The sequence below is a fragment of the Pocillopora damicornis genome, chromosome 5 (genome assembly GCF_964200805.1).
Source record: "Pocillopora damicornis chromosome 5, jaPocDami1.2, whole genome shotgun sequence".
Lineage (NCBI taxonomy): Eukaryota > Metazoa > Cnidaria > Anthozoa > Scleractinia > Pocilloporidae > Pocillopora > Pocillopora damicornis.
In genome coordinates this window covers 19228659-19256158 of record NC_142674.1, presented here as the reverse complement: position 1 = coordinate 19256158, position 27500 = coordinate 19228659, and the positions used below count along the sequence as shown (strand labels likewise).

The 27500-nt window shown below is 38.7% G+C and overlaps 2 long non-coding RNA genes across 2 annotated transcripts in view; both read right to left on the bottom strand.

Moving 5' to 3' along the window:
* The window catches only part of LOC149045846 (uncharacterized), a 60230-nt gene that overhangs the window by 31091 nt on the left and 1639 nt on the right, over positions 1-27500 (bottom strand). The window contains exon 2 of the long non-coding RNA XR_016186844.1: positions 26068-26187. This is a non-coding gene — a long non-coding RNA (uncharacterized LOC149045846). The remainder of the gene's footprint in view (positions 1-26067; positions 26188-27500) is intronic.
* LOC149045847 (uncharacterized) lies at positions 11121-15309 on the bottom strand. The gene is made up of 3 exons (XR_016186854.1): positions 14461-15309; positions 12754-13496; positions 11121-11260 (listed from the first exon to the last, which is right to left on the bottom strand). It is a non-coding gene; the product is annotated as an uncharacterized LOC149045847 (long non-coding RNA).

Genomic DNA, 27500 nt, shown 5'->3' with positions numbered 1-27500 from the left:
GTGTGTGTGTGTGTACGTGTGCGCGGTCAAAGTTAATTACCATAAGTCCATATTGTAATTCTAATATAAGATTAGTTATTTTAAGTGAGAAAACCTGACTTGTTATAAGCCTCGTGGTTTCTTTCAGGTTTTCTCGCCATTTATTTTCTGTCATCAATTTTCTTCATTTTTTTTTTCCATGTGTAAATGTCGTATATGGCAAATAAATATTGTATTGTATTGTAAGTGGCGTCAGCCACGTCGGATCACGTGACGACATAGTCACCGTTCTCATCGGCATCCACTTCTCCAGGTGACTCAAAATAATCCGTTCCATGCGACTAACAGCCTGATCTACACCCAGAGACTGATAAACCTCACTCCAGTCTTCCTCCGCTAGTGTTTTATACAAATCCTGTTTACGGTGCTCTCTCTGATCACGGATCTTGACTTTCCACCGAACTGGACGAAGCTTTGTTCCTGCTGGTAACACCACGCCAGTATGATCGCTTTTAGTTAACATGGTGAAAGGGCGACACCTTCCAAAAAGCTCTGCACGATTAGATAAACAATTATCTAATCTAGACTCTCCACGCGTGGGAAAATCTACCAAGGCATTCCATCCAGTCAACTGTTCAAACTGTTTGATGTTTAGTTGATTTAAATCCCCGCCACACACAACAACAGTTCCGGGATGAGAGTCCATTGTTTGATCGACAAAAGACAATAGATGGTTCATTAAGTCACCTTCATTGTAACTGTGCTTTGGAGGATTGTAAACACCGCAGACTAAAATGCGATGTCCCGTGGGAAGAAGCAAAGTTACGCATATGACTTCATAATCGGTTTAGCGGTAAACATCAAGCACTGTCAGAGTTTTCCTGATATAAATCGCAACACCGCCTTTATTCCGCATATCCGGGGCTGTCCTGGTGTACCGGTACACGGGGGAATTCCTATTGTTTTCATATCCATACATGGAGTTGTGACACAGTTCGTTAATGTTTCGTTCCTTTGTGTACCGGTACACGAGGACACAACCGCATATCCTTTCCCGACCAATTCCTGTCCCTGCGAAAGACTGCATAATCGGCGATGTTAACCACCGCATCGGGTTGTGCCGGTTTTAAATGAGTTTCGGACACGACGCACACATCAATATCATTGTTCCGCATATCTGCCTCCAAGGCTACAGGAGCTCGTACTCTATTTTTGGTCTTCGACAGACTGCATATGTTTACAAACATGCAGTTAGGTACTGCAAAAAGCGAAGGGCTGTTCTTCCTCTTTACTGGCGCTCCATGTAATACAGTGAGACATCTCTTAGCGTTTAGTTCTCTAACGGCACAGGACTTCACCGGGCGACGAGATTTCACAACCTCTATGGCTTGGCCATCCCTTGCTCTCTCGTTAGGATTTAAAAAAGCGTCTGCTGCTCTGTTTTTAACCCTGCTTCGCCCTCTGTACCTTAAAATTCCCAGCTGTTTCAGAGTATTCAGCACGGGAGCTTGAGGTTTCAACGCGAACCTTCGTAGAGACAATAAATCGTTTCGACTCCGGAACAAGATCGTATCTGCTCCGCCGTTACTGCCGTTACTGCTGTCCCTATGAGCGGTGGTTAAGTTTACTCCATCCACAAGCCGGTTCTCTTGTTGTCCATCTTGGGGTGAAAGTCAGGCATAGTAAGCAGCGTACTAAGCAGCACAGAATCTTCAGGTGCCGCTAAATAAACCAAGCCTCTAGACTCCCAGCGAACCGCACACCTTTTAAGTCGATGGTTGAGGACAAAACTGTGTGAAATCGCAGGCTTTGCAGTCCAGCAGTTGGACTTAAAAACTGCAAGAGTAAATGTCTTAATTCCAAACCTCCCTGGCTTGATCGGAAGGATCTGTCTAAAGTGTACTTTCCCTTCGAACTTTATCATGGGTATTTCCAAGTTCATGAATGGCTGAATTTTATACAATTTATTGTAACCAGCTGAGTCAACCCTGGGTGCTTGGGTGTTGTCTGCAAAATGTAAGTATCGCAGAATCTGGAGGAGTCGATCCCTGGACATTACGCTAGGGAAAAATGGAGAGCTAAGAGCAGGATCTGTGCTCCAATAAGAACTAAGGTTTGGTTTGGTGGCTAAACCCATATTTAAGTACAGGCTGAGCCAAGCCTTCATTTCATCCACAGTGACTGGATACCAGACGGATCGTTCTTCAGGGCCCCTCTTTTGTTCTGCATATCATACTTAATGTATGCATGCCAAGATGGCTGCAACGCTCGTGAGAGCTCTTGTATTTTTTAACGTTTCTATCAAGGTATTAGTTTTTAAGCACTTTGATTGGTTCATTTAATCTCTGCTTTCACTTTTCATTTTAGGTACCTCTGTCTGATCAGAACTACGAATGATTGCCGTAAAAAAGTCAGTGTGTTCTGATCTGCTGTTATCTTGCCTTGTGCGAGATGGCTTTACAAAAAAGAAGAAAGGGTGTTCCTTTACAGAATGGACGGCTTCGTATTGCCACTGAATATGTCTCCTTCAACGGGTTGTTGCTCATTTCCCTTCCAAGAAGTAATAGAGGGTGGTGGTCATTACGATTTATTCGATAATAACGTTAAATTAAAGGGTTTATCCGGTAATGCTGTATTTTCTTGCATGCTTTGATATGGGGGCTCAAAAAAACCTATGTATTCCTTTATTTTCTATCAGCCAATTTGTGCTTAACCAGAACTGCAAGTGAGCATGTTCCATTTTCACCTTGAGTATTTTTATTTTTAGAGTTTGTGCCTCAATTCTTAATTTGGAGAGCTGTATATAAACTAAGGGCCTAAAGGAGGTAGGGTATTGGGTAGATGGCACTGCAAGGAGGTGGGGTAACTTTTCATTTTCTTGTGGGAAAGCTAGTCTCAGAAATTTGTTTCCTTTCCCGAGATCAGTGACACCAAAGCATCACCAGCGATGCAGTCGAGGTAACTGAAAGTTTCACCCTTTGTAATTTTGCTCTCTTTGTAATTTCCGGAACCAGTGTCTAACATTTCGATAAGTCCGGCGGAGGTAACTATAAGGGTCGATGGAAGAACTGTTGCCAGTCGATAACAGTCCCTCTCAGGAATACCCTCATCCAGATCTAGCCACACGATCACACGTCAGTCAGTGTCACTGACACAGTGACTGAAGTCATGAGTTCTGGTATATTTAAGGTGTTCATGTAAAGGTTGGGGGAAGCTAGTCATGATTTCTTTGGGTGCTAGAAAGGCTCAGCATTACGACCGTAGATTACTCGGAGGGAATTCTCTAGTTAACTGCTACTCACATCCCTATCAAGAATCATTAGGAACGTGTTAAATACGAATTTTTTTATTCACTTTCAGTTACATAAAAATGAATCAGTCTTGGCTTACAGCCATTCCAGCTGGGTATAATTGCTGAAGATTCCATGGAGCATGTCCCTCATGTTGTTGCTGCTTAAGTACCTATCAAGATATCGTTAGAAACGTGTAAAGTACATGCTGAATACAACCGTTACGATAAGAATGACACTTAACGTTTAATCTATCCATCGTCAAAACTAACAGAAAATATATAAAGAAAGAAATTAATAAAGCTATTAAGTCTTTGACCCTATACTTCCATGAAAAGTTAATGTAAAGTATTTTAGTGCCCTTTACTTGGAAATTAAAGGAAGATTATTGCTGAATATCGCATGATTATGTTGATGAGCTCGCGTTTTGAAAGGGCATAAAATGCACATCTCAGAGCATTTCTCTGGTTAAAAACTGAAAGGAATCAAGTGGATTTTGTAGTGGAGGAATCCTTTTGACATATCAGAAACTATATTGTGGTAAAGCACGTAGCATATTTATCAACATGATCGACATCTGTACTGACTGTCTACTTGTAGCTATCTTGCAATAAAAAAGGAAGGCTCTCCGCCTTTACATATAAAGTGTTCGTAATAGAATAACTTGTTTCTTCATTGTTTTAAATTTATCTGTAATTCGAAAACCGTCACTATTCGTTTTTTTTGGCAAGAGAACGGCCATTACTCTTTAAACGACAGATGTTTCGATCCTTATTTAAATATACTAGTTATCTTTTGTATAATATGGTGCGAACGTCGCGAGAAACTATTTAAAAGCGTTTTTTACTCTTAAGATGTAGAAGAGCACGAGAAATGTTAGGTTTCCAATTTTGTGGTTTAACCGGTCTCGTAATTCTCACAGCCAATCTGCTTAAGTATCTACATGTATTTAAGATACAAGGAGAAATTGCGCTTTTATCACTCTTCTGCAATAACTGTTACACGGCACAGCATCGAACAACTCACAGAAAAAAAAGATTTTCACGCGCTGTGCGCTTTCTGTGTCACGTAGAAATAAGTATTAATTCGGCATATATTTCTTCTTGTTCTGTTTTTTCGATTTCTTATCAGAATAAAGATTTTTGAACAAGGCTTCTGCGACGACTCGACAAAATCGGAAATAGTAAACTTTTTTTAACGATTATGTCCGTTATTCTGTGAAAATAACTGTTTATCGTTTACAAACTGACTGCTTCATGTCTTTTTTCTCAGATGTCATTGGACTTTCAAATTTACATTTGAACAACTTACAAGGAATACATCTCCCTTTCGGTAAAATTCACATCTCTAATGTAAAATACAGTTCCAAAACATACACTCTTGTTTATTATTCCGAAGGTAATACTGCTACTTGTGTTTTTCGAAAAATATGGACTCGATCTTTTCGATGTCGATCAATTTCTTAAATTCTCAACAACATTTTCTTTGAAAATGCACCGATATTGGTAAGAAGAAATTTGATTCTGAGAAATTATATGACATGTTATGTAAAAAAATTGTCTATTTTTCACTTTTTTCGTGTCTTTTGTTTCTCAAAATACGCGGCAAATGCACCTAAAGATAAAATAAAAACCACAAAAACAGAGAAAAAAATAAAATGATCGAATTACAGAACTTTAATCCGGAAGCTACAATAGTTTAGAATAAATATTGTGGTAACAGATAAAACAAAAATAGTTTAATCGAAAGAACTGCCATCTGTCCACATCTAGGAAACTAATTTCCTATCGAAAAAAAATGCTGACTACTTTCAAATCTAACTTTTGTACCATATAGTGAGCGAGAGAGATGAATTAGTATACGCAGAGGCAGAAGATAATTAGTTCATACATAGGTAATGTTCTAGGTAAAGGTTTCTTCAGCTGTTTTAAATGTTGTTTTTAATAAATTGGGAGTTAGAAGTAGACAAAAATTTCCGTCACGTAACTTTTCAAGTCCACGTCTAGGGGGCGCCCGAAACCGAGACTTCCGCAAGACACAAACTGAGAAAGCGTTAAGCCAGTAGTATAGGAGATGGCGGTACGAGACCACTTTGAAAAAGTGATCTCTTACAAACGTTTAAAGATGACAAGTTGACTTTGACATACAATGGAACTCGCCAAGCTGTGATTACAAGGGAATATTGATTGAGATCATCTCAGGAGCTGCTGCACTGGATTGGATCAAGAACTTTTAATTAAAACGATGTCTTAATTAATTATTGTAACTGTTAAAATAAGGAAGCCCCAAGAAGTGTTTCCATCCTACACAAAATTTGTTCTTGAATTGTGTCGTAAATGATATTCTTCTACTCACTAGTAACTCCGACCTCACAATCAATCAACCCAAACCAATGATATTCATATACTTCCGTCACGAACCTATCAAGAAATTCTATGTAACGCTTCGGTCACGACCGCCATTTGTGAGAGTACAAGTGACAAATCTCCCAAGAAGGACAGATTTCCTTTAAGAAATTACAAAACAAAGAGAAGCGTAATTTTGATTCATTAACCCTCTATATTTGTTTTGTCGTGGATACGCGAAGCGTAGAAAAGACCATTGTTGGGGGCTCAGAATATGCAAATATTGTATGTGACTCAGACGTAAGCATGTCGTTATGTCACACGTCTGTCGACTTTCCGAAGTAACTGCCGCGACGTTGAATTAGAGTTCGTCTTTTCTTCGAGAAAGTTTCGACCAATACTCGTCGCAGTTAGCACATGGTAGTAAGCTGTATAGACGCTGAATGCGAAGAGTCTTTGACCGTTCGGAACGTCTGCCCGTCGATCATCCAAGCTCACATTGGGTTTAAAAATAGTGAACCTTTTATGAGTAAATCTTACGAGCAGAACTTTGATCGAACTCACGTGGGAACCTATGAGCACTCGTATCAGCAAAAGTATGAATCAAACATAAGGTTGAACAAAGCTATTACAAACATGAATTGCACAACTGATCAGTCTACAATATCCAACCAAAACACTCTTGTGACCAAGTAGAACGAAACGCAGTCAGAAGACTGATCTGATGGTAACAGAAATCATTCAGGAACGAAGAAGTAGGTCAAAGTCCAATCTTATTAGCAAAGGCGTCCGTCGTGATAGTGAACCATCCAGATTATCGAGGAAGAACATTCTGAACTTATTTAGCAAGAGTAAAGCAATTAGGAGGTATGTAAGGTCTCGTATTGTGCTAAGTTTACCACATTTGTTAGCACTGAAAACGATTTTATCGTTTGATTACCGTAATTATCTTAAAACAAGACTGTATAGATGTAAACCAGTTGAAATCACTCGTGCATAAGGTTCAATGCTGTATTTTGCTATTGGTCATGTTTATATTTTCAACAAGAACTGCAAAGCATAAAAAGACGTGTGAAGGATCAGTTATTTTTCATGATGAATTTATACATGTTGTTCAATGTTATTTAACAAAGAATAAGAAACGAAATCACAAGTATTTTGTTTCAAGGGCAAAGTTACTTACAACAGGAGATATCGAGTTAAACGCAGGACCTGTTACTCAAGGAAATAATCCAAACCATCTTAATTAATTGTACAATCTCGATTAGCTCAACATGGCTTGAGAATATCAGATGTTCGTGGTGCAAGTGATTGTTTCTTAAGAGTTGTGTTTCATCAGTTGTATGGTAAACCTAACTATCACATGAACGTTCGTAGCACTGGTGTTCAATATATCACAAACAATCCAGAAAGATTCATCAAAAGTAGTACAGACCATTCATGGTCAAGGTATTTAGCCAACATGTCACACCAGGGTACATGGGCTAGTACACATGTTATACAAGAATGGAGCAAGTTATTCAATCACAACTGAAGCACATTCATACAAATTTTATGTCAGAAATCTGCTATAGTATATGATTTAACGGCAAAAAGTGAAGTTTAAGGAATGGGTGTAGGTCAAACAATAGCCAAAATGTGAATTCTAACTGTCCATCCAACATCACCCCAGCAGTTCAAGGTAATTCTGAGTAGTTTCAACTCTATCCAAGGGTTACCCACTGGCTGCCTATGTTTACTTGTAAAAGTGAATGTTTTTGTAAAGAGGAATTTTCTTATCTTCAAAACTCATTCAAACGTAATGTACCCACAATTTATTCACAGTTTCCTTTGATTTCACATTTGATTATTTCTTGTGAACACATAAAATGATGCCTTTCTAGTAACCCCTAGAGTCATCAAAATATCTTCACAAAAGACAGATCCTGATTGGCTTATAGATCCTCTAACAACAGAGGAACTTTGGAGACAAAATTATGCTTAATAGAGTAGGTTGGGGGGGGGGAAGCATCTCTCACACAAGTTCACCGCGTGGCATGGGCAGTTACAGGCAGTTCAGGTGTCAATGGGAGCAGAGCAAGTTCCTTGTATAGCTGCACAACAACCAAGTTTGTTCAAATGGAATATCAGGTTACAGCTGCAGGACAACTAAGCTTAATTAAATGGAATAACAGGTCACACAAATTTTTCCTACACTCTACCAACTGAATTTGAATGATTAACCCTGATCAGGTAAATGTAGTCTGTGTGGGAAGGTTCTTAACCCTTTAACTCCCAAACCAAATTCTTAATTCTCCTTACTGTCAATCATACAACTGTTATAATGTTGGTTCAGAGAATTGAGTGTTGGATCAACTAATTATCCCCAAATTGATATTTTTCTTTTTTTTCATCACTTATTTGCTAGATATTGTATTGATACTGTAAGGAGAAATTGTCTTGGTCACTCATGGGAATGAAAGGGTTAAGAGGGAAATAGGGGTGAATGGGAAAAAAAAACACTATTTTCTACAGTGCCTTTTTAAAGTCTGTTTGTGACTGACAAAACCCCTAACCGTTCACCTGAAAACCATGTGATCCCCAGAAGAGCCTCCAACTCCCCTCCCTTGATGATAAAATAATAACTGGTTGCATATCATTTAAGTGTTTGTGTCTGGCCTAACTTGACCCTTTAACACCCAAGATCTCATAAGTGATTCTCTTTACTGTCTGCCATATAGTTCTTGTTATGTTAGTTTGGAGAATTTGGTATTAGATCAAGTTATAATCCCTTAATTGATATTTTTCTTCACTCTCATCACTTGTCTACTTGATATTGTAAGGAGAAATTCTGTCTTGGTCACTCATGGGATTTAAAGGGTTAGACACTTGATGTTATTGAAAATTGTCATCTATCAGAAAATCTCTAAACAAAATGTAAAAGGAGGAGTAACATAATGGTCACTTTTGATGGTAAAATTGACAAATCTCCCAAGAAAAACAGATTTTCCTTTGAGTGACTACATTACAAAGAGAAAGGTGATTTGGATTCATTAACACACTGTTATTTTCCTTTCATTTTAATAGCTAAAGCCAAAATTCACATTTCAAAATCCCAATACTGAAATTAAAGCATGATCATTGCTTTATGTTGCATGCAGCTTTTTCCTTGAGTAGAGTGGTTCAGTGTCTTTATTGAATGAAGATGTAAACAAATTTCTTGATATTTTTGTCTATGTTGTCTGCACTCCACAAAGCTCTGTATCCACACACATTTTCGTATCCTGATCCTCCTTCACCAGATCCGATTCTGGAATCTGGGGAATTGCAATCATCTTGTTCATTGCCAATGACACTTATTTGTACCCTGCTGAATCCATTACCTGCTACATGTGAATTGAACCCTTCATGCCATGGCATATCTTAGTGAAGGAAGTGTTTCAGCAGGTTGGATACAGGGTCTCCAAGTGATCCAATCTGGTAACTCCATTTTTGAGAGACTGAAGACCTGAAGGTAACTGAAGGTTTCCTGCAAGATAAGGAAATTTTCAACTTAGTATCCATTGCATTGGTATTACTTCACTTTGTTCTATGAGTGGTCCAGCAAACTTGCACTAATCTCTCACCTGGTCAGATGCGATACTTAACCCAATCATGATTTAAACCTTAAACCACTAAGAGCTGACTAGCATCTAATTTCTCCCCACATTATCAACCCTTGTTCATGTGATTTGGTCAGAGAATGAGTATTTCAACCCCAAAATGGTGTACAAAAGACTTTTTCCCTAATTAAAGTTTACTCTTTCCATCTCTCTTAACCCTTTAACTCCCATAAGTGACCAAGACAGAATTTCTCCTTGCGATATCAATACAATATCAAGCAGATAAGTGACAAAAATAAAGAAATATATCAGTTAGAGGATTAGTAGTTGATTCAATACCAAATTCTCAAAACTAACATCACAAGAACTGTATGGTAGACAGTAAGGAGAATTACTAATGAGATCTTGGTGCAAGATCTGAACTTAAAGGTGAAATGATTGACAAGTTGACTCTGACATACAATCAAACTCGCCAAGCTGTGATTACAAGGGAATTGATAGAGATCATCTCAGGAGCTGCTGCACTGGATTAGATTGAGAACTTTTTATGAAAATGATGTCTTAAGTAATGTTTGTAACTGTTGAAATAAAGAAACCCTTGGAGGTGTGTTTCCATCCTTGACAAAATTTGGTCTTGAATTGTACTCACAATAATGTGTATCGAGTCATCTCAACTAAGGACAACTAAGCTTATTCAAGTGGAATTTCAGGCTACAGCTGCAGGATAACTAAGCTTATTCAAATGGAATATCAGGAGACATTGTACATGCATTTTTTCCTACATTCTACTACTTGAATTTCAATGATTAACCCCTATCAGGTAAATGTGGCTTGTGTGGTGAGGTTCTAAAGAAGGGAATGGGGGTGAACGGGGAAAATACAAAAGAAAAAACACTCGATTTTCTACAATGCCTCTATAGTCTGTTTGTGAATGACAGATCCCCTCACCGTTCACCTGAAAACCATGTGATCCCCCCAAAAATCATCTCAGCCCCCCCTCTTGGCAATAAAATATTAACTGGTCACTAATATTATCATGGTCTGCTATTTATTTCCTGTAATTTAAGTGTTTGTGTCTGGCCCTCACTTTAAAACTTGGTTCAATTCAAAATTGTCAACTGCCATACAGTCTGTGGATAAAATGTTAACCCATTAACTCTCAAGATCTAATCATCAATTCTTCACTCTAGCTGCCACACATTTCTCTGTAAGTTTGTTATAAGGATTTGATGCTAGATCAAGATGACAACTTCTATCAGATAAGTTTGAGTATTCTCATTACCTGATTGTGGGACAATTTATGGATATTATAGGGAGAAGTTACATGTTAATCACTTCTGGGACTTAAAGGGTTAAAGGAGAAGTAACTTAATGGCCACTTGTGAGAGTAAAAGTGATAAATCTCCCAAGAATGGCAGATTTTCCTTTGTGTAACTACAATGCAAAGAGAAACCTGTCTTAATTCACTGACCCACTTTTACTTTCCCTTCATTTAACAGCAAAAGCAAAAACCCATATTTAACCCTATAACTCCCACAAGTGATTAACAAGTAACTTCTCCCTATAATATCCAGTCATTATCCAATAAAAAGTTAATGAGAATACCCAAACTTATCAGGTAGAAGTTGTTATCTTGATCTACCATCAAATCCTTATAACTAGCTTACAAAAAATGTGTAGCAGCTAGAGGGGAGAATTGACAATTGGATCCTGGGAGTTAAAGGTTTAAAATTCCACCTGAAATTAGAGCATGATCATTACTCCATGTTGCACGCAGCTTTTTCCTGGAGCAGAGCAGTTCAGTGTCTTAAATAAAGGAAAATGTATCCAAATACCTTGATATTTTTGTCTTCATTGTCTACCCTCTACAAAGCTCTTTTTCCTCATGCATTTTCATATCCTGATCCTCCTCTGCCATATCTGATTCTGGAATAAGGGGAACTGCAAAGGATGTGCTCCAGTAGGTTGGTAAAACAGTCTCCAAGTGATCCAATCCTGTGACTCCATTTTTGGGAGGAACTGAAGATCTGGAAGACCACACTTTTGAATCGTAACTTAAGGTGTCCTGCAAGATAAGGAAATTTTCACCTTAGTATCCAGTGCATTGGTATCCCTTCACTTTGCTGTATGAGTGGTCCAACAAACTCACATCAATCTCTCACCCTGTCAGATGCTTTACTTAACCCAATCATGAATTAACCCAATCATGAATTAACCCAATCATGACTTAACCCAATCATGACTTAACCCTTCAACCACTTAGAGCTGACCAGCATCTGATTTCTCCCTACATTATTAACCCTGAATCAAACAGGCAGGTTATGAGAATAAGGAAAATAATCACCAACTTAAGAAGCTCTTGATTGCCGAACAAATTATTCTTGTATAATTATAATATTATGGAGAATGTACATTGTGATGTTAGGGTGCAGAAGGTTAATCACTCAAGTCTTCCTGCTCTTTGAAAAGTAGACTTTGTTTGTGTCTTGATTTAGAGTTATTATTTAGTCATTGTGATTGTTTTTTGTGATTATTTTAAATACTCAATCAAAATGTGCACCACATTTAAGAGTTACTCTCATATCAAAGTCACAAAAGGCTGAGCCATGAGCTTAAGAAAATCTCAGAGGACATCCTTGTTTATGAAAAGTGCCACAATATCTTTACTGTATTAAGACTAGGAAAGCATTTTGACCAGCTGCATTTTATCTAGGATGGCTTAATGTGATCTCCTCTAAAACAAAACAAAAACTGACTCTAAAAGGCATGTAAAACAGACAGGAGTGGGCAAAATTAGAGGGAAGAAAAATTTAGTATCAAAAATATAAACAAACTATGCCCCCATTAAGACCAGTCATAATTTATTGCCTTAAGTTTCTTTTTAAAATTGAGAGTAATGCATTATTTAACAGATTCTTTTATTATAAAACAAACAGAGAAGCCTTGAGAGTGCTCTGTTCTGTTGTAAAGCACTTAAGAAGTGGCTTGAGAACTCTACCACTTCCTTCATGCTCTAGCAGCTTCCAACATGCTTTACAACAGAAATAGAGCACAGTCATGGCTTCTATATTTGTTAAAGAAAAGGAGGACTATAGATAATTGACCACCAATGTAGGGGAAGAGATAGCAGATTTTTGGCCTGAAGTAGTGTAAGTAGTAAGCCCCTGTATGTGTTGGTATTGTTTTGGTTCTGATGTCATTAGTAGATATCATTGCTTTAGTATGATGAGAAAGAAAGCAAATTTCCAAGTTGTTCATTTAATTGAATCTAGATATTGTCCAGTTGAAATCTACTGATCACATTCTTGTTCCTATGAGCACTTTCAAGAAAATAACACTTGCTGTCAAAAGATAACTGCTTTGTGAGATGTACTTGTAACCACTTGCGATGGATGATTATATGAAAAGACTTTAAAGTTGAGTTTGATACGAGCCTTTTTATTTAGTTTTACTTGCCCAGTAGTGAAATGGAAAATAAAAAGCATAAATCAGTCATGGCTATATGATCATTAGTGTGATGGGCTAATAACAAAGGGAACACTTAATGTACGAACCTACCTCCACCGATATCGCACAGCTCGTTCGTGTTCGTCAAACATCATGCGTTAGCAATTTCAAGGAGTTCTTTTATACAGAAAGAGTCCCTCTTCAATTGTGGGGCAGCTGCAACTCAGTGTTTTCAATAACATATTCAAAGTACTCTTGGTAGATACTTTTCTCCTCTCCATAAGTCAGGTTCTCCCTCAAGGATTAGAACTCATCATCCAAGATTGGGTGAAGTAGACCATCTACTCCTCCATACAGCTCTGGGAGAAAGAACAGTTCATTCGGTCTCCCACTGATAATGTCATGGCTAGAGCCCCTTATTAAATGTGTGTACCAGTGTAGTTTAATTTTATCCAGGTCGTCTTGTAGTAACTTAGCGAAACAGAACCAAAGGCATGCCATTTGAATCTCATCTCCTGGGTTAAAGATTTTCCTGTTCCATGAGACTTTTAAAGAAGTAAATCCACCACACAGACCATTTTCTTCTGTAAAATGCCCTCTGGCCTTCAATCCTTTGGTTCGCCGGAGATGAGCCATTCTTGTGCGCTTCTGCATCTTGTGGAAATGAACATTGCATAGTTACAAAAATGGCGCCTCAATTAGCAGTATGTGGCCAGAGCTAGTCCCAGGTTCCGGTCGCTTCCAGCGACAGGTTTAGTCACCAGTACTTTGGTGTGTTTTAGCTTGCTTTAGTGCATCAGAAAATTTTGTTGTTCTGGAGAAGATTATCGTGTTTCAGAAGATTTTGTTGTGTTCTGGAAAATATTGTTGTGTTTTAGAAGATTTCGTTTTGTTGAAACGCCTATGACATTTCTTCCAATTTCTCCTTACTTGACTGCATACTCCATCCTTATGCTTTGTTGAGAGAATTTCCACCTTCATCAGACCAATCTTAAAAGACTATTTTTATCAATTTGCTGCAACCAGCTGACCAATAGCAATTATTCTGCTTACAGTAATAGAATAATCCCCCCTTTTGTGATGCATTAATGAAAGACTTTCCATTGATAGCGTAAGCAGGGCCACTATGGCGATAACCACCCTCAAGAGAAAACCTAGACATCAGGTTTTTACAATGTCAATAGAGCCCACTCTCCCAAAGGCATGCTTTTAACACTCAACCACCATCTAGCCATGGAGTGTTAGCCCAGTGGCTGTGGTGTGAAAAGGGTACAATCATTACCACCGATCCTGTAATATAGGCAGTCAAATGAGATGAATAAGACAAGCCCCTTCCAGCCTCATAGAAAACTGCCAGTTGGACAAGGGGTCTAATGACATGCCCTCCCCACCCCTGGATTTTCCTTACAAGGCCATTTGCAACCCATCCTTGGATAGGTTAGTGGCTGGGCTGCATGTGGGGTACTACCCTTGACGTTAAGTCCTCAGCATTTTTATCGGCAAGTATGGCTAATGGCGGGGTATTCTCCTAACTCTAGCCATCAAGATTTTTTAGCCCCTCCTCAGCCTACTGCTTGGGACTTTCAACTACCTTCCAGCCACATGGTGTTCACCCACTAACTGAGCTCTATCAACGCATGAACCTGACTGTCAATCTTGCAACATATCGGGCATGTTTTTGGCAATCCAGTCAGATATACCTTTTGGACATAAAAGAAAAATTAAAACGTTAAGCATTAGCTGATTCTGAAAATGAAAAAAGACTTCCTTACTATTTGCTAATCTATGGCCCCATACACTGGCAAAGCAAAATCTTACCATGCTATTCAATTCCCCTATGCAACATCTTCCCGCTCAAGTCTTGTGCAAGGCACGGCTCTAAAAAAAATCACATATAAACAATCAAACTACATCAAAAATATGGCATTCAACTACTTCCCACAAAAACAACAATCTGAGTGGTCTCTTACAAGCCATTAAACCACTCACTCAAGTATAGACATGATAATGATTCCATTTTTACACAGTTTTAAAAATAATGAAACGTAGAAGATAATTCTCAAATCAATAACTATGGCTTTTATTTATTACAGTCACCTTAGATAAATCTTTGAGTTTTAGAATTTTAGTCTGTCACGTCGCTTCTAATAGACCCATTACAGGATTCTCCTGGAATTTACTTCAATCTTCAGTGTTTCAAATACACTACCTGGATTCAGAAATAGCCCCACAGTGTTTTGAAAGATTTGAAACTTTATGTAGGGATACCACCCATCAGCAATCTTCTTCTCTCGCTTTCAGTAAAAACTTTTTAGCTAAAGCTGAGCGAGACAAAACAAGGCTTTGAAACCTAACTTTTAGACTTCAAAGGAAGCCTCATCACCCTACTTCTTCACTTGGGTATCCATCGAGGATACTTGTTGCAGTGGCTTTCAGAAGTGAAACAACTAGGAGAGCGTTGAAACAGGCTTCCCAACCCGCCTAAAAATGTTATTTTTTGTCAAGTTTTTCCGTACGAATCTTTGCCAATCGAATTTCGAAAATGTTACTGGAATTGGTCTTCATACTTCATTTTAAGAAATGACATTATCATATTCTCTGTTACAAGTCAGTCCTCTGAGAAATATTTTCGACTGAACGAGTTTTGCAAAATGTCTGCGGAATACGTCGAGATTAAATATATCAGTTCTACTACGATACTCTGATTCAGTTAGAAACTTATCCTACTTTTCATTCCCGAAAGTTTTAGTATGATTATACTCAGAGGATAAACTTGCATAAAAAGACTGGTGGACTTGCAGAACATGATTTGCTTCTTTATTTCCAGAATTTCTACTAGGAAAGCTTAATTTGGAACAAAGGAGAGGAGAAAATATATTTTTTGAGAAGCTATCAGTAGAGTTAATGATCACGCCATATTGCATCTGTCAAAGAGTGTGAGCAGAACACATTCAAAAACTGTTCAGTTTTAAATGGTCTTCGAAGCATTTTGCTGAACTATTATGTAGTGGATGATTCCTACATTTGCTTCATGGAGAGTTTCTCCCGCATTGCTAAGTAACATCTTAAAGGAACATCAAATTCAGATGAAGAAGACCAATGCATGTATAGTCGATTTAATTTATCTCTTGTAATCAAAAATTACATGTATTCGACTTCTAAGGGAAAATAACTGACTCGTGCTAGTAACTAGTTTTTTTTGGCTGGATTTTCTACTTCGTGACAACTATATAGAACAATAGCATGTTCTTCATTTCGGAACCTTGGATTTTCGCTTCATAAGTTTGGTTCTTTAATAAATTGGTCTGGCCTGTCCATCGGGAAAAATTGTTTTTATCACTATCACAGGATGAGAACAGTTGCGACATGTTGAGCGGACGCATGGCACCCTCACATGATGACTTCTCAGTCGTCTACGTCCATCTGGCGATGGAGAGGAACCCACGACTAAATTAAAGGGGCAATAATAGATTAGATTTCTCGATGAGTGAGGATGTTCTTTCTCCAGAGAGCCTTCCCTAAACTGGGCTTTAAATCTTTCAAAAACCATCCGTACAGAAATATGTCGATAAAAGGTGGAACACGTGTCAACATTTTCACGGCCGAAATGTTTATCGATGATGTGGCGTTTAGTTCTCCATCTCAGTCGAACGGGACTGTCCCTACATAACCTACAGTGACGGAAAGCCACGGCCAAAACAAAGAAAAGTAGAATTGTTTCCATTGCCTCAGGTTGTTGAATAACAAAATATGGCTTCCTTAAGGTAGCGTTCTTCCCAAAACTACAGGGCGTTGAATAACGAAATATGGCTTCCCAAAAATGTGCGTATGTGTTTATGAAAAATTTTTTCGAATTTCGTTGATGCCATCGTGTCCAGTTTCCCTACAGCGCGCGGCCATTAGGCTCTTACCGATAGTGCTACCACTTTTTCTGGCATTCTGGCTTCGCGCGCTTTTTTTTCACATTTTATCCCAAAAAGCACTGTTAGCATTATTTTGGATTTTCGACTGATTGTTTGTATAATTTTTTATTAAAAAGCACAATCTGACTTTATTAATGTCGTCTAAAGCTGCATTTTGCCCTCATTTTAGTCAAAGGAGCTGAGGAGGCCTGGGGAATAGGTTTGATAGGTCAGCGGTTGCCTTCTAGAAACCCAGTTCATCACACTCGTTTCAAGATGGCGTCAACCAAGTTGTCATCGAGGAACAATGGAAGTCAGCCAGCTAAGGCAAAGATAGCTCGAGAGCGTACTCTGCCATCAATCAGTGGAAAAAAATTAAAACTATAAGAATATTCTACGTTTAAAAAAATCGGAAAAAAGTGAGCATTTTTATGTAACCCACGAGTACTTTTTAAAAAAATTAGTATTATTTTAGCACTTTTTTTGGCAAAAAATAAGCACTGCTTTAAGCAATTTAAAGCTTTTTTTACGAGCACTATCGGTAAGAGCCTAACGGCAATCGTTCGTTCGAGAATTGATATAATTTTTGGAGGAATAGGATCTGCAAGGGGCATTCAAATTACGGGGAGTCTTTTTGAGTTCTTTTTATTTTAATTAAAAAAAATTAACATTTATGTTAGCGTACAGGCGGTGTGCGATTGCATTGCATTGTGGTAGCTTCATCTTCAATATGGCAAAGCAGCAGAAATCGGCAAACTTTGACTGAACATTCCGTAAAAGTTAGGCCGTTCCGTTTTCCTTTCACCGTAGGTAAATGTACTTTGATTTATTCTGAATGTGTAAAAGTAATTTTTGTACGTATTTGTCGCGTATGCACTTGAATACACTTTTACATACCCGAATTGAATATCGAAACTTCATCATTTAACGCAGTCTTCGCTGTCATCATCGTTTTCAAGATCTATACCTTAGCGGAGGGAGATGATGCCAAAATCGGCGTGATTTTGGCGAAGTTTGATGAGCATTTTGTTCCAAAACGGAACATAATTCACGAGCGAGCACGTTTTCACGAAAGGAATCAGAACAAAGGAGAGACGGTCGAGTCTTTCGTACGAAACCTTTATGAATTAGCTGAACACTGTGATTTTGGGACCGGTCGGAATCAGTAAATACGGGATAGGATTGTCATCGGAATCCTGGACTAAAAATGTGTCCCAGAAGTTGCAGTTGAAGTCGGATTTAACGCTGGAAACCTCCATCCAAATAGCTCGTCAGTAAGAAATGGTCAAGTCTCAGGTTACAGATCAGAATTCTCTTGCGTCGAAGAATGTGGACGAAATCCAAAGCAAAAAGACGCCAGTGAGTTCTCGTTGGCGAAAAGGTAAAGGGAAGAAAAAGGATTCATCCCAAAAACAAAGTCAAAAGAAGTGTGGCAGATGCGGTCTCCCTCACACAAAGCCAGAACAGTGTTTCGCAAAAGATAAGAAGTGTTTGAAATGCCAAAAGGTGGGTCACTTTGCAGCTGTCTGTTGTTCTAAGTCTGTAAGCGAAGTGAACAACAATAGTGGTGGCGGTGCTACAAATGGCGACAGTGTTGATCGTTGGTTCTCAGGTGTGTCATGTCCGTTGACTCCTGTGCAATAGTTAATTGGAATGTCACGCAGCGCATGAAAATGAGCGGCACTGCGTGACATCTCAGCTCAAAGAACGGCTGCGTAAAAGTTTTGGCTTCGCTCTATTACAGTGTATGAAATACTACAGACATAAACAAAATCAAGATCAACAGAATGGAGATGTCTTAGATTTTTCAACAGTTGAAAGGTTGCTACATGGATGTTAAGGTATTCAAACTGTGTACTTGATGTGGGCAGCCAAACAGGAGCTCAGATCCACGCTATCAGAGAATTAACAAAACCAAGAAACCCAGTTGAGTTCATATTCCCTTGAATCACTCACTACCATTCCTAGTATTGGTCAGCAAAAGAACAAAACTTCGTAACTATACATAAAAACGAACTCCCTGGGATTCCAATATCATATTATTTTTCTCAGGGGCAAACCATTTGAAAATGTAAATTTACTCGAAAAAAGGAGAGAGGTAGACAATTCTCAAAGTTTGATAGCTGCCGTCTAACTGTCTTGAGTACCCCCTGATTTCAGTGAGTCTCGACGATAGCTGAGGAGTTATTGTAAACCCCACTCTAACCCTTGAAACGCCTTTTATATTCCTTACAATTTTTTTTGCTCGAACGCATACTCCATCCTTACACTTTGTTGATAGAATTTCTACCTTCATCAGACCAATCTTAATGGGCTGTTTTTATCAATTTGCTGCAACCAACTGACAAAGAGCAATTATTCTGTTCACTGTAAATGAAGTATTCACTTTTACTGGCAAACTTCGAATGACCATCGATATCAACGGCACGTCAGCCAGTGTAATTTGTCCAATCTTTCAAGAATTTTCTGTTTAAATCATTGTAGCCAAATGGGTAATGCATCAATGAAACAACTTCCATTTGACGCGTAAGCAGGGCCACTATGGCGATACACGCCTTCAAACAAAGCAATCAAGGTTTTTGCAATTTCAATAGAGTCCTCTCGCCCAAAAAGGCATGATTTTGACACTCAGCCACCCTCCAGCTATGGAGTGTTAGCGTAGTGGCTGAGGTGACAGGGTGCAAGCCTGACTACCAAGCCTGTAGGCTGTCAAACAAGATGAAAAAGACAGGCCCCTTCCAGGCTCAGAAAAAAATGGCAGTCAGATATAGGTTCCAATAACCTACCCCTCCCACCCCCAGAGCCTTCCACAAAGAGGCATTTGCAACCCATCCTTGGATAGGTTAGTGGCTGGGTTGCATGTAGGGCACTACCTTTGACGTTAAGCCCCCTGCATTTTCATCGACTAGTCTGGCTTGAAGGTGGGTGATGCTCCTAACCCTAGCCATTAAGGTTTTGCAGCCCCTCCTAAACATACTACTTTAGACTTTCAACCACCCTCCAACTACAGGGTATTCACCCACCAACTGAGCTCTATCAAGCCATAAACCTGACTGTCAATCTTGCCACATATCGTGCATGTTTTTGCAAATTCGATCAGATATATTTTTTGGACATGAAAGGGAAATTAAAACGGCAAGCATTACATGATTCTTGAAAATGAAACAAGACTCCTTTAATTTTTGCCAATCTAAAGGCCCCCAAACACACTAGCAAAGCAAAACCTTACCATAATATTTAATTCCTCTGTGTAACATCTTCCCGCTCAAGTCTCGCGCTGGTTGCTGCGAAAAACCACATTCAAACAATCAAACTACATCAAAAATATAGCATTCAACTATTTCCAACAAAGACAACACTAGTTCGTGTAGTGTGATCGTCCGGGTGTGTGTAGTTCTGAAAAGAACTGTTGTTGGTGACTGACGTTTCGACTATCTGTGCGATAGTCATCTTCAGAGTCAAGTGAGGAGTAGCAGTCAGTCGATGATGTTATAAAGTCTGGTCTGTTGAACGTGATTGGTCTGTTTAGCCGTGATGTGATTGGCTGGAAGACTCGTGTAGAGTTTGTCAACAGTCATTGGTCGGTTTCGATCCGTCTGTTGTTTGTCGGGCTGTTTGTCGGTTTGTTCACGTCGTTAATGAGTCGTTTGTAAGGTGCTGGTAACTGTTGACATCTGTTGAGAGGCGTCTGTTCTAAGTTAGTGAACCAGCTTTCCAGAGTCAGTCGTTGAAAATAGTTTGTACTGTAGGTTAAGCATTTAGCAGAGTCCCAGTCGATTCTGTGATTAGTTTGTCGGTGATGTTCAGAAATGTGATTGTTTGCATCGCCATTTCTAGTTGCTCGTTTGTGTTCAGTTAGTCGCGTGTTAAGGTTTCTACCAGTCTCACCAATGTAGGAGGCCTAGCAGTCGGAGCATTCGATCTTATAAATCGCTCCCTGTCTGTTGTTGGGTTCGTCTTTGTCTTTAACGTTGGTCAGTAAATGTCGTAAAGTAGTAATAGGCCTGTGAGCTACGCGAATGTTGTAAGGTTGTAGGATCCGCGCGATAGCCTCAGAAGTGCCTTTGATGTAGGGTATAGCAGCTGTAGTCGTGATAGATGTGGAGTCCCTGTTAGTTTCTGTAGTTTCGGTAACTCTGTGAGTGTTTCGTCTAATGAAGTCAGTGTTGTAGTTGTTTTTGTCAAAAACGCGGTCAAGGTACTTTTTTTCGTCAGATAAACTGTCCGGTGTGTTGCAAACAAGTTGCGCTCGTCTTGTTAATGTCTTGATAGTCGTAGCTTTGTGGGAAGTCGGGTTGTAGGATGATTCGTCAAGAAGTCTGTCGGTATGCGTCGGTTTTCTGTATATTGTTGTTCGTAGTTCGTTGTTGTTTCGGCTTACCAAACAGTCGAGAAAAGGAAGCTTGCCGTCTTCTTCGATCTCCCTGGTAAACTGAATGTCGGTGTTTTGTTTGTTAAGGTGATTGTGAAAAGCGTCAATTTCGTCTTTGTGTACGGCGGTAAATGTGTCATCAACGTAGCGTAACGTAAAAGCCACTAAATCACTCGTACAAGAATAGACATGATTAAAGTTTTATATTATACACAATCTTAAAAATAATGAAATGTAGGAGATAATTCTCAAAACAATAACGAACAATGGCTTTTATTTATTACAGGGACCCGAGATAAATCTTTGAGTTTAAGCCTTTTTGACTGTCATACACGTTGCTTCTGACAGAGTCAATCCAGAATTTTCATGGAATTTGCTTCAATTTTCAGCCCTGGGAGATCGAGGATAGTAACACGCAGAAATAGCCCCACGGTGTTTTGAAATATTTGAAACTTTATGGGGGACTACCACCCATCTGCAATCGTTTCCTCTTGATCAGTCGTCACTGCGAAAATTAACGGAGTTTGCTTTTAGTAAAACTTTTTAGCTAAGGCTTTGAAACCTAATTCTTTAGACTTTAAAAGAAGCCTCATCACCTTTGTTCTTCACTTGGGTATCCTTCAAAGAAGGATACTCATTGCAGTGGCTTTCAGAAGTAAAGCAATTGGGAGAGAGTTAAAATAAGCTTCCTTACTCGCTTAGAAATGTCATTTTTTTACACATAACTTTATCATACTGTCTTGAATGGGAGGTTTTTCCGTACGAATCTTTGCCCCACCGAATTTTGAAAATGTTACTGGAGTTGGTCTACATGCTTAATTTGAAGAAATGACATTGTAGTATTCTCTGTTACAAGTCAGTTCCCTAAGAAATATTCTCGACTGAACGAGTTTTGTAAAATGTCTTCGGAATGCGTCCAGATTAAATATATCAGTTATACCACGGTGCTCTGATTCAGTTAGAAATAGACCTGCAGAACATTATTTTGTTCTTTATTTCAAAAATATCTACTCTCCAACATTTCTAGGAAAGCTTAATTAGGAACATAGGAGAGATAGAAATATATTTTTGAGAATCGATCAGTAAAGTTAATGATAGTGTCTTGAATGGGAGGTTTTTCCGTACGAATCTTTGCTTTCAAAAACTGCTCAGATTTAAATGATATTCGTAGCATTCTGCTAAACTGTTATGTAGTGGATTATTCCTACATTTGCTTCATCATGTCGTTACAACTTAATGTAAAAATCTCAGCTGCATTCGCAAGGTACAGTTTTGTTTGTGTCTTATAGTATCTTACATCATTTATTTTTTAAAAGTTTTTAATTTCTTTATGTAAATAGTGAATGTTTCTTGAATAACACTGTGTGCATTATGCATCATGTAAGTCGTAAGTTTTCAGTTAGTATGACGGATTTAGAGCTACCATGTAGAAAAACTGTCAACAAATCGTTATAATTATTCTAATCATTATTATTTATCATTGAGAATGAAGCTTATGGAGCTTAAATGCAAAGTTCTGGTTCTGGTTAAATGAAGAACGATCTATTATAGCCATGAAGTGGAAAAGCCAGTCAAAATGATATAGTTTAATCAATGTAAATGCGTTAGATACTAGCCGAGTCAAATTGAGACTGAATCATGACAGGACGGAAAACGCGTGCACTGTAAGTACCTCCCGTTGTCCCATATAAAGCCTTAGAAAACTTTTCTAAGGCTTTGTATGAGAAACCTTATCGAGACAACTTATAAGTTTAAACGCATGTTTTCGCTGCTCTTAAGAATTGTACAACAATCATTTGTGAGAGTGTTGAAGTCTGGATACCGCCTAACATTTGCGGGTAGGACATTGAATAAAGTCGCTAATGAGTCCTGTAAAGTACCCTTAATTAGAGAAATTTCTATCAAAGGCGCATTACTAGAGCGTAGTGTATGTTGGAGATTGTGCCTAGGTGGTTGAAGGTATTCGGGTTAAGCCGCACTAACAAGAACTCGATGTCTAAGCTTAAGAAAGTTTAATTGCGTATTTTCCAGTGTAGGTAGCTAGCCAAGCTCTAGAACGTCTCTTTCTGAGCAGAAACGATTCAAGGCAAAGCCAGCAGCAGCATTCTGAATGCGTTGTACTCTTTTCTGCAGAAATGCGGTAAGAGGATAAGTGACGGAGTCATTAAAGTTAGGTCTGGATAGCACGAGGCTTTGAACAAGAGACTTCTTAGTCTGTTGTGATGTCATATTCTTGATCTTCCTGAGAGTAGCTAGCACTCTATACCATGAAGATGTGACCTCGTTTACATGTTCTGTCCATGCAACGTTCTCACTAAGCCAAGTTCCTAACAACTTGAATTTCACTACTCTGTCAACTGTCTTATCTTTAAGGTGAGAGGTGGAGTGGATCCGTCAAGATTATGCACTTTAGACATCTGCTCTGTGGGATTAACCATGTGTTTGGTCTTAGTCTCATTAAGTAGAAGGTTATTATCAGCTGCCCACGACTTGACGCTACTGAGGGTCTTTTTCACCTTGTCTACACAGACATCACGGTCTTTTAGAGTGACGTGATGCAGCACTGTTGTGTCGTCCGCGTATTGAAAGCAAGAGGAGCCATGTTGTAGACAATCTTGCTCGTCATTCGCATAAACATTAAAGAGAACAGGTCCAAGAATTGAGCCCTGTGGAACTCCAAATGGGACATTTTCAAGACTAGATCGTTTATCATTGACTTTTACAAACTGTCGACGTAGCTCAGAAACCACAGAGACATCTTTAGCAGCAGCCTCCATCTGGAAAAATTGTGATCACCCTTCTGGGCACAAGAAGACCACAGTTAGAGCATCTTGAGGTGGCGCATACCACACGCACACAGCGTGTTTTACGATGTTTGACTCCCAGTTGTCGACTTCGAATTGGAAACGTACCCACGACGATATCGAGGCGAAAGACATATATTAACCTTCTCAATCGACGATCAAATTTTCCTTTCAGGATGCCTGCCCGAAGGTTTTCCTTGAATTTATCAAACACCATCGGTAGAGGAATGTCGGGATAGAATACGGAGATGTCAGCAACACCTGTACGGTCGTAGTGTTTTTCAATAATGTGCTTTTTATGTAATTTCAGTCGCTTGATACTTTCCCTACACGAATAACACGAGGTATTCATGACGGCAAATTTTGTGCCAGACCTGTACTATCCATTCACAACTAGACTCCAAAGTTTATTTTTTTAACCGCGCGAGATCTGGGTGCAAATATAGCACGAGCTCTAAAAGTGTCAACATGCAAACAAACATGGCGGCTCGATACGATCGCACAACATGAAAAAATATAAATTCTTTAAGAGTCCTAAGTGAAACTTTCCTCGTTGTAGCTGAAGGAAAACTCAGGGTAAATATCAGTATTGCTTGACAAAAGAGAAAAGTCTGGAAAGGGAAAGCATCGGCATTGTTTATATTTTTGCTCGGGAAGGTCGAGTTTTAAAGAAGTAGTTCAGTTTCCCAGAAAGTCTAAACAAAAACGCTTTATTTATACTGGCGTTTCCAAGGTCATGCGTACTAATAGTGCATTAAATTTTTTTTTGGACTTTTTAGAGGAACACAAATTATTCTCTTTCTTTTAATTCTCTGCGTGCGTCTTTAGTACGTGCTTGAAGAAGATATTTAAACACAAACAATGATTACGAGCCACGCATGATTCTCATTTTTTGGGAGAAGTTACTAAAACGGTGATTTAATTCTAGAATGTAACGACTGATAAGGAAGTTGACCTGAACAATGAGGAATTATTCTCGTATTCTATTTCCTCATTTTCGATCCAGAGGCTGAAGCGAATTCAAATCTGAGTATTTCTATGTCGAGGTAAGATACCTTTGGAGAGTATTACAAGCCAGTATTAATAATATCCCTTTTTGGAGTTGTTGGCATGGTTTTCAACAAGATATGGCAGAGAAATGACTCATTTTGAAGTTTCTTACTCAAACAGGTAAAGGCTTTCACACAGTTTTACTAATCATTTCTAGCGAGGCAAGAAAAATTTTTGTCTGCACTGGCTGACAAATAAACACTCTCACTGTGCAAGGTAATGATTAATTAGAGCTTTTCCTCGTCGGTCTTAATATCTAAGAGATTCTTTATTAGACAGTGTTATTTTTATATTTGGATAAAATATAGAAAACATTCCAGAAAGGATCAAATAATATATTTTTGACATGGCGCCAGGAGTTTTAATATAAAGGTAAGTGCTTGTGTTGGCTAGAGTGGATGCCGAAGACGGCTTGCTAACGGTGAAAGCCACAACATTTAAGTTTCTTGGAAATTTTTGGTCGCCTTAGAAAGAGGCAGGAACCTTGCAATTGTTTGTTCGTGGTATCGACTAAACGCTTTTTGCTATAACATTTTTAAAACAAATCTTAGAGAAATTTTCAAAGTCAATTAGCGCGCGACATGCACCACATAAATGTTTGCTACTCTTTATAAATTCAAACTTCTACATTTCCTTTAAAAAATTTAAACTTCTACACTTCTTTAAAAAAGTTTAAACCTCTACATTGTGATTTGCTGAAATAAATGCAGCTTGCATGAAACACAATGCAGAAGAAATAAAGGCAATACATAGCAAAAAATATTTGATCTCAGTGTATGCACAACCAGGAAAATTCGTCCACTAAACACCAAGGTAATTATTGGATTAGCTTCACATTTCCAAACAAAGTTCTAATACTAAGTTAGGAAGTTTGAGAGCAATACTCAGTGTCAATTCTGCGAAAGTTTCTGACCGCGGAGCGCGTAGTCTATTTAAGACCGCGCGCCTGCCTAGTTTGCAATTTATTTGCAGAATCATGATCATGCAAATCTGTCTCCCAGGCCGTCCGCCGAAAGATAAAGGATGAGGAAAGACAAGAGTTAGAGGAGTTATCCCCTCTTGCCAATACTTGTCTACTTTGGGATCATATACACAAGCTTTTGTAAATTATTTTGCACAGATCTCCTCTGTCTTCAAAAACTGAATTACTCGTGTTTATCTCATTCAAACTGCACTTGCTGCACTGCACAAAAAAATAAAGGAAAAAAAAAACTATTGCATAAGAAAAATGACGTTAAGCATGATTTCATGTTTTCTCAACACGAATTTTTCCTGAATCGTAGCTACTTTGACATACCTGAATTGAATATCGGAACTTCATCATTTAAATTAAAGCAGTCTTCACTCAGGTCATCGTGAAACGTTAACGACAGATGAAAAAGAAGCCGGCGTTGACAACGTTACTGCTTCTGAAACCCTAAATGAAAGAAGAAGAAAAACAAGTGAAAAGTTTTGCAAAGTATTTAACTTGACCAACCTTGAGTTAAAGCAGTGCAGAATCTCATACAACTGATTTTACATAAACTCACTTGACGGAAGATTATAGTTTGGTAAGAAACTTATCATAGAGATATAAAGCTCCAGTCCTGTTTAGACGAATGTTTATGAATCTTGCCTAAACATGTCGAAAGATCCTTTTAAGGTTCAACATAGGTTTAATCGAGTGTCCCCAATTAGTGCCTTGGCGCTAGAACGACTAGACACAGAAATAAAGACTATGTATATATGTATATTTGTGATGGAAATAGACTAAATTCGTATAACTCATTCGTTAAGTGCCAGTGAGTTTGTCACTAATAACAAATGAGAAGAACAATTAAGAACAGTCGTGAACATCTATTGCGAGAAATCTTCGCCGCCGAATTTTCTCAGAGATTCTCAATCAACCGATGTTGCAAAGGGTAATGATATTTGTCGGGTGGTGGTGATTGTAAAGTCACAAAAATCAGCCAGAATATGTCGTGGGTGTAATGTTCTCGTGACCTCGCACGAGTGATTCACGCTCAAATGTACTGGACTGTTGATGACATGTGGCTACGGCAGTTAGCCAAGAGGGAGCCAAAAACATTATGTGGAACCAAAAGGTCATGAAGGTGCACACGTACGTGTAATGCTTCTGAATGTATTCGCCTTTTTGCTGATTTTTGTGACTTTAATGTCACCACAACCCGACGAAAATCATTACTGTTTGTAGCATCGGTTGATTGAGAATTTTCACGAGGGAAACTCATCGGTGAATATGTATTTGAATAAATGCTCACAACAGCTCTTAATTTTTCTTATCATTAGCCTTTAGTGGCAAACTCATTAGGGTCTACCGAACGGGTTATACGAATTCCCTCTATTGTTTAAAATTATTTATCATGTAAAATACGGTGTTAGAAAAGGATTTCCAGCCCTGAGAAAAGCTGTAATAACAGACGTGAAAAAATACGCTTTTTTTTTCACGAGTGTTTGATATCGCCAATAAGCTGTTGACACGTCACTCGCCTTTCGCGCCTCTCGGTCAGGTTGATGAATGAACGGCAACGCCTTCACCACTCTCAATCCGAGGTCGTTTTTATTTTCGATTATGGCCGCTTTAAGAATGAAAAATTCGTGTCGCTTACAGACAGTGACGTTCAAAGTTTTCTAGAAGGGGAAGAAAACCAAAATACGAAAAAGAAAAACCGAAAGTTAGGTATTGAGTGGCTTTGGTGATGGGATTTCTCGCGGCTGAGAACGAAAATC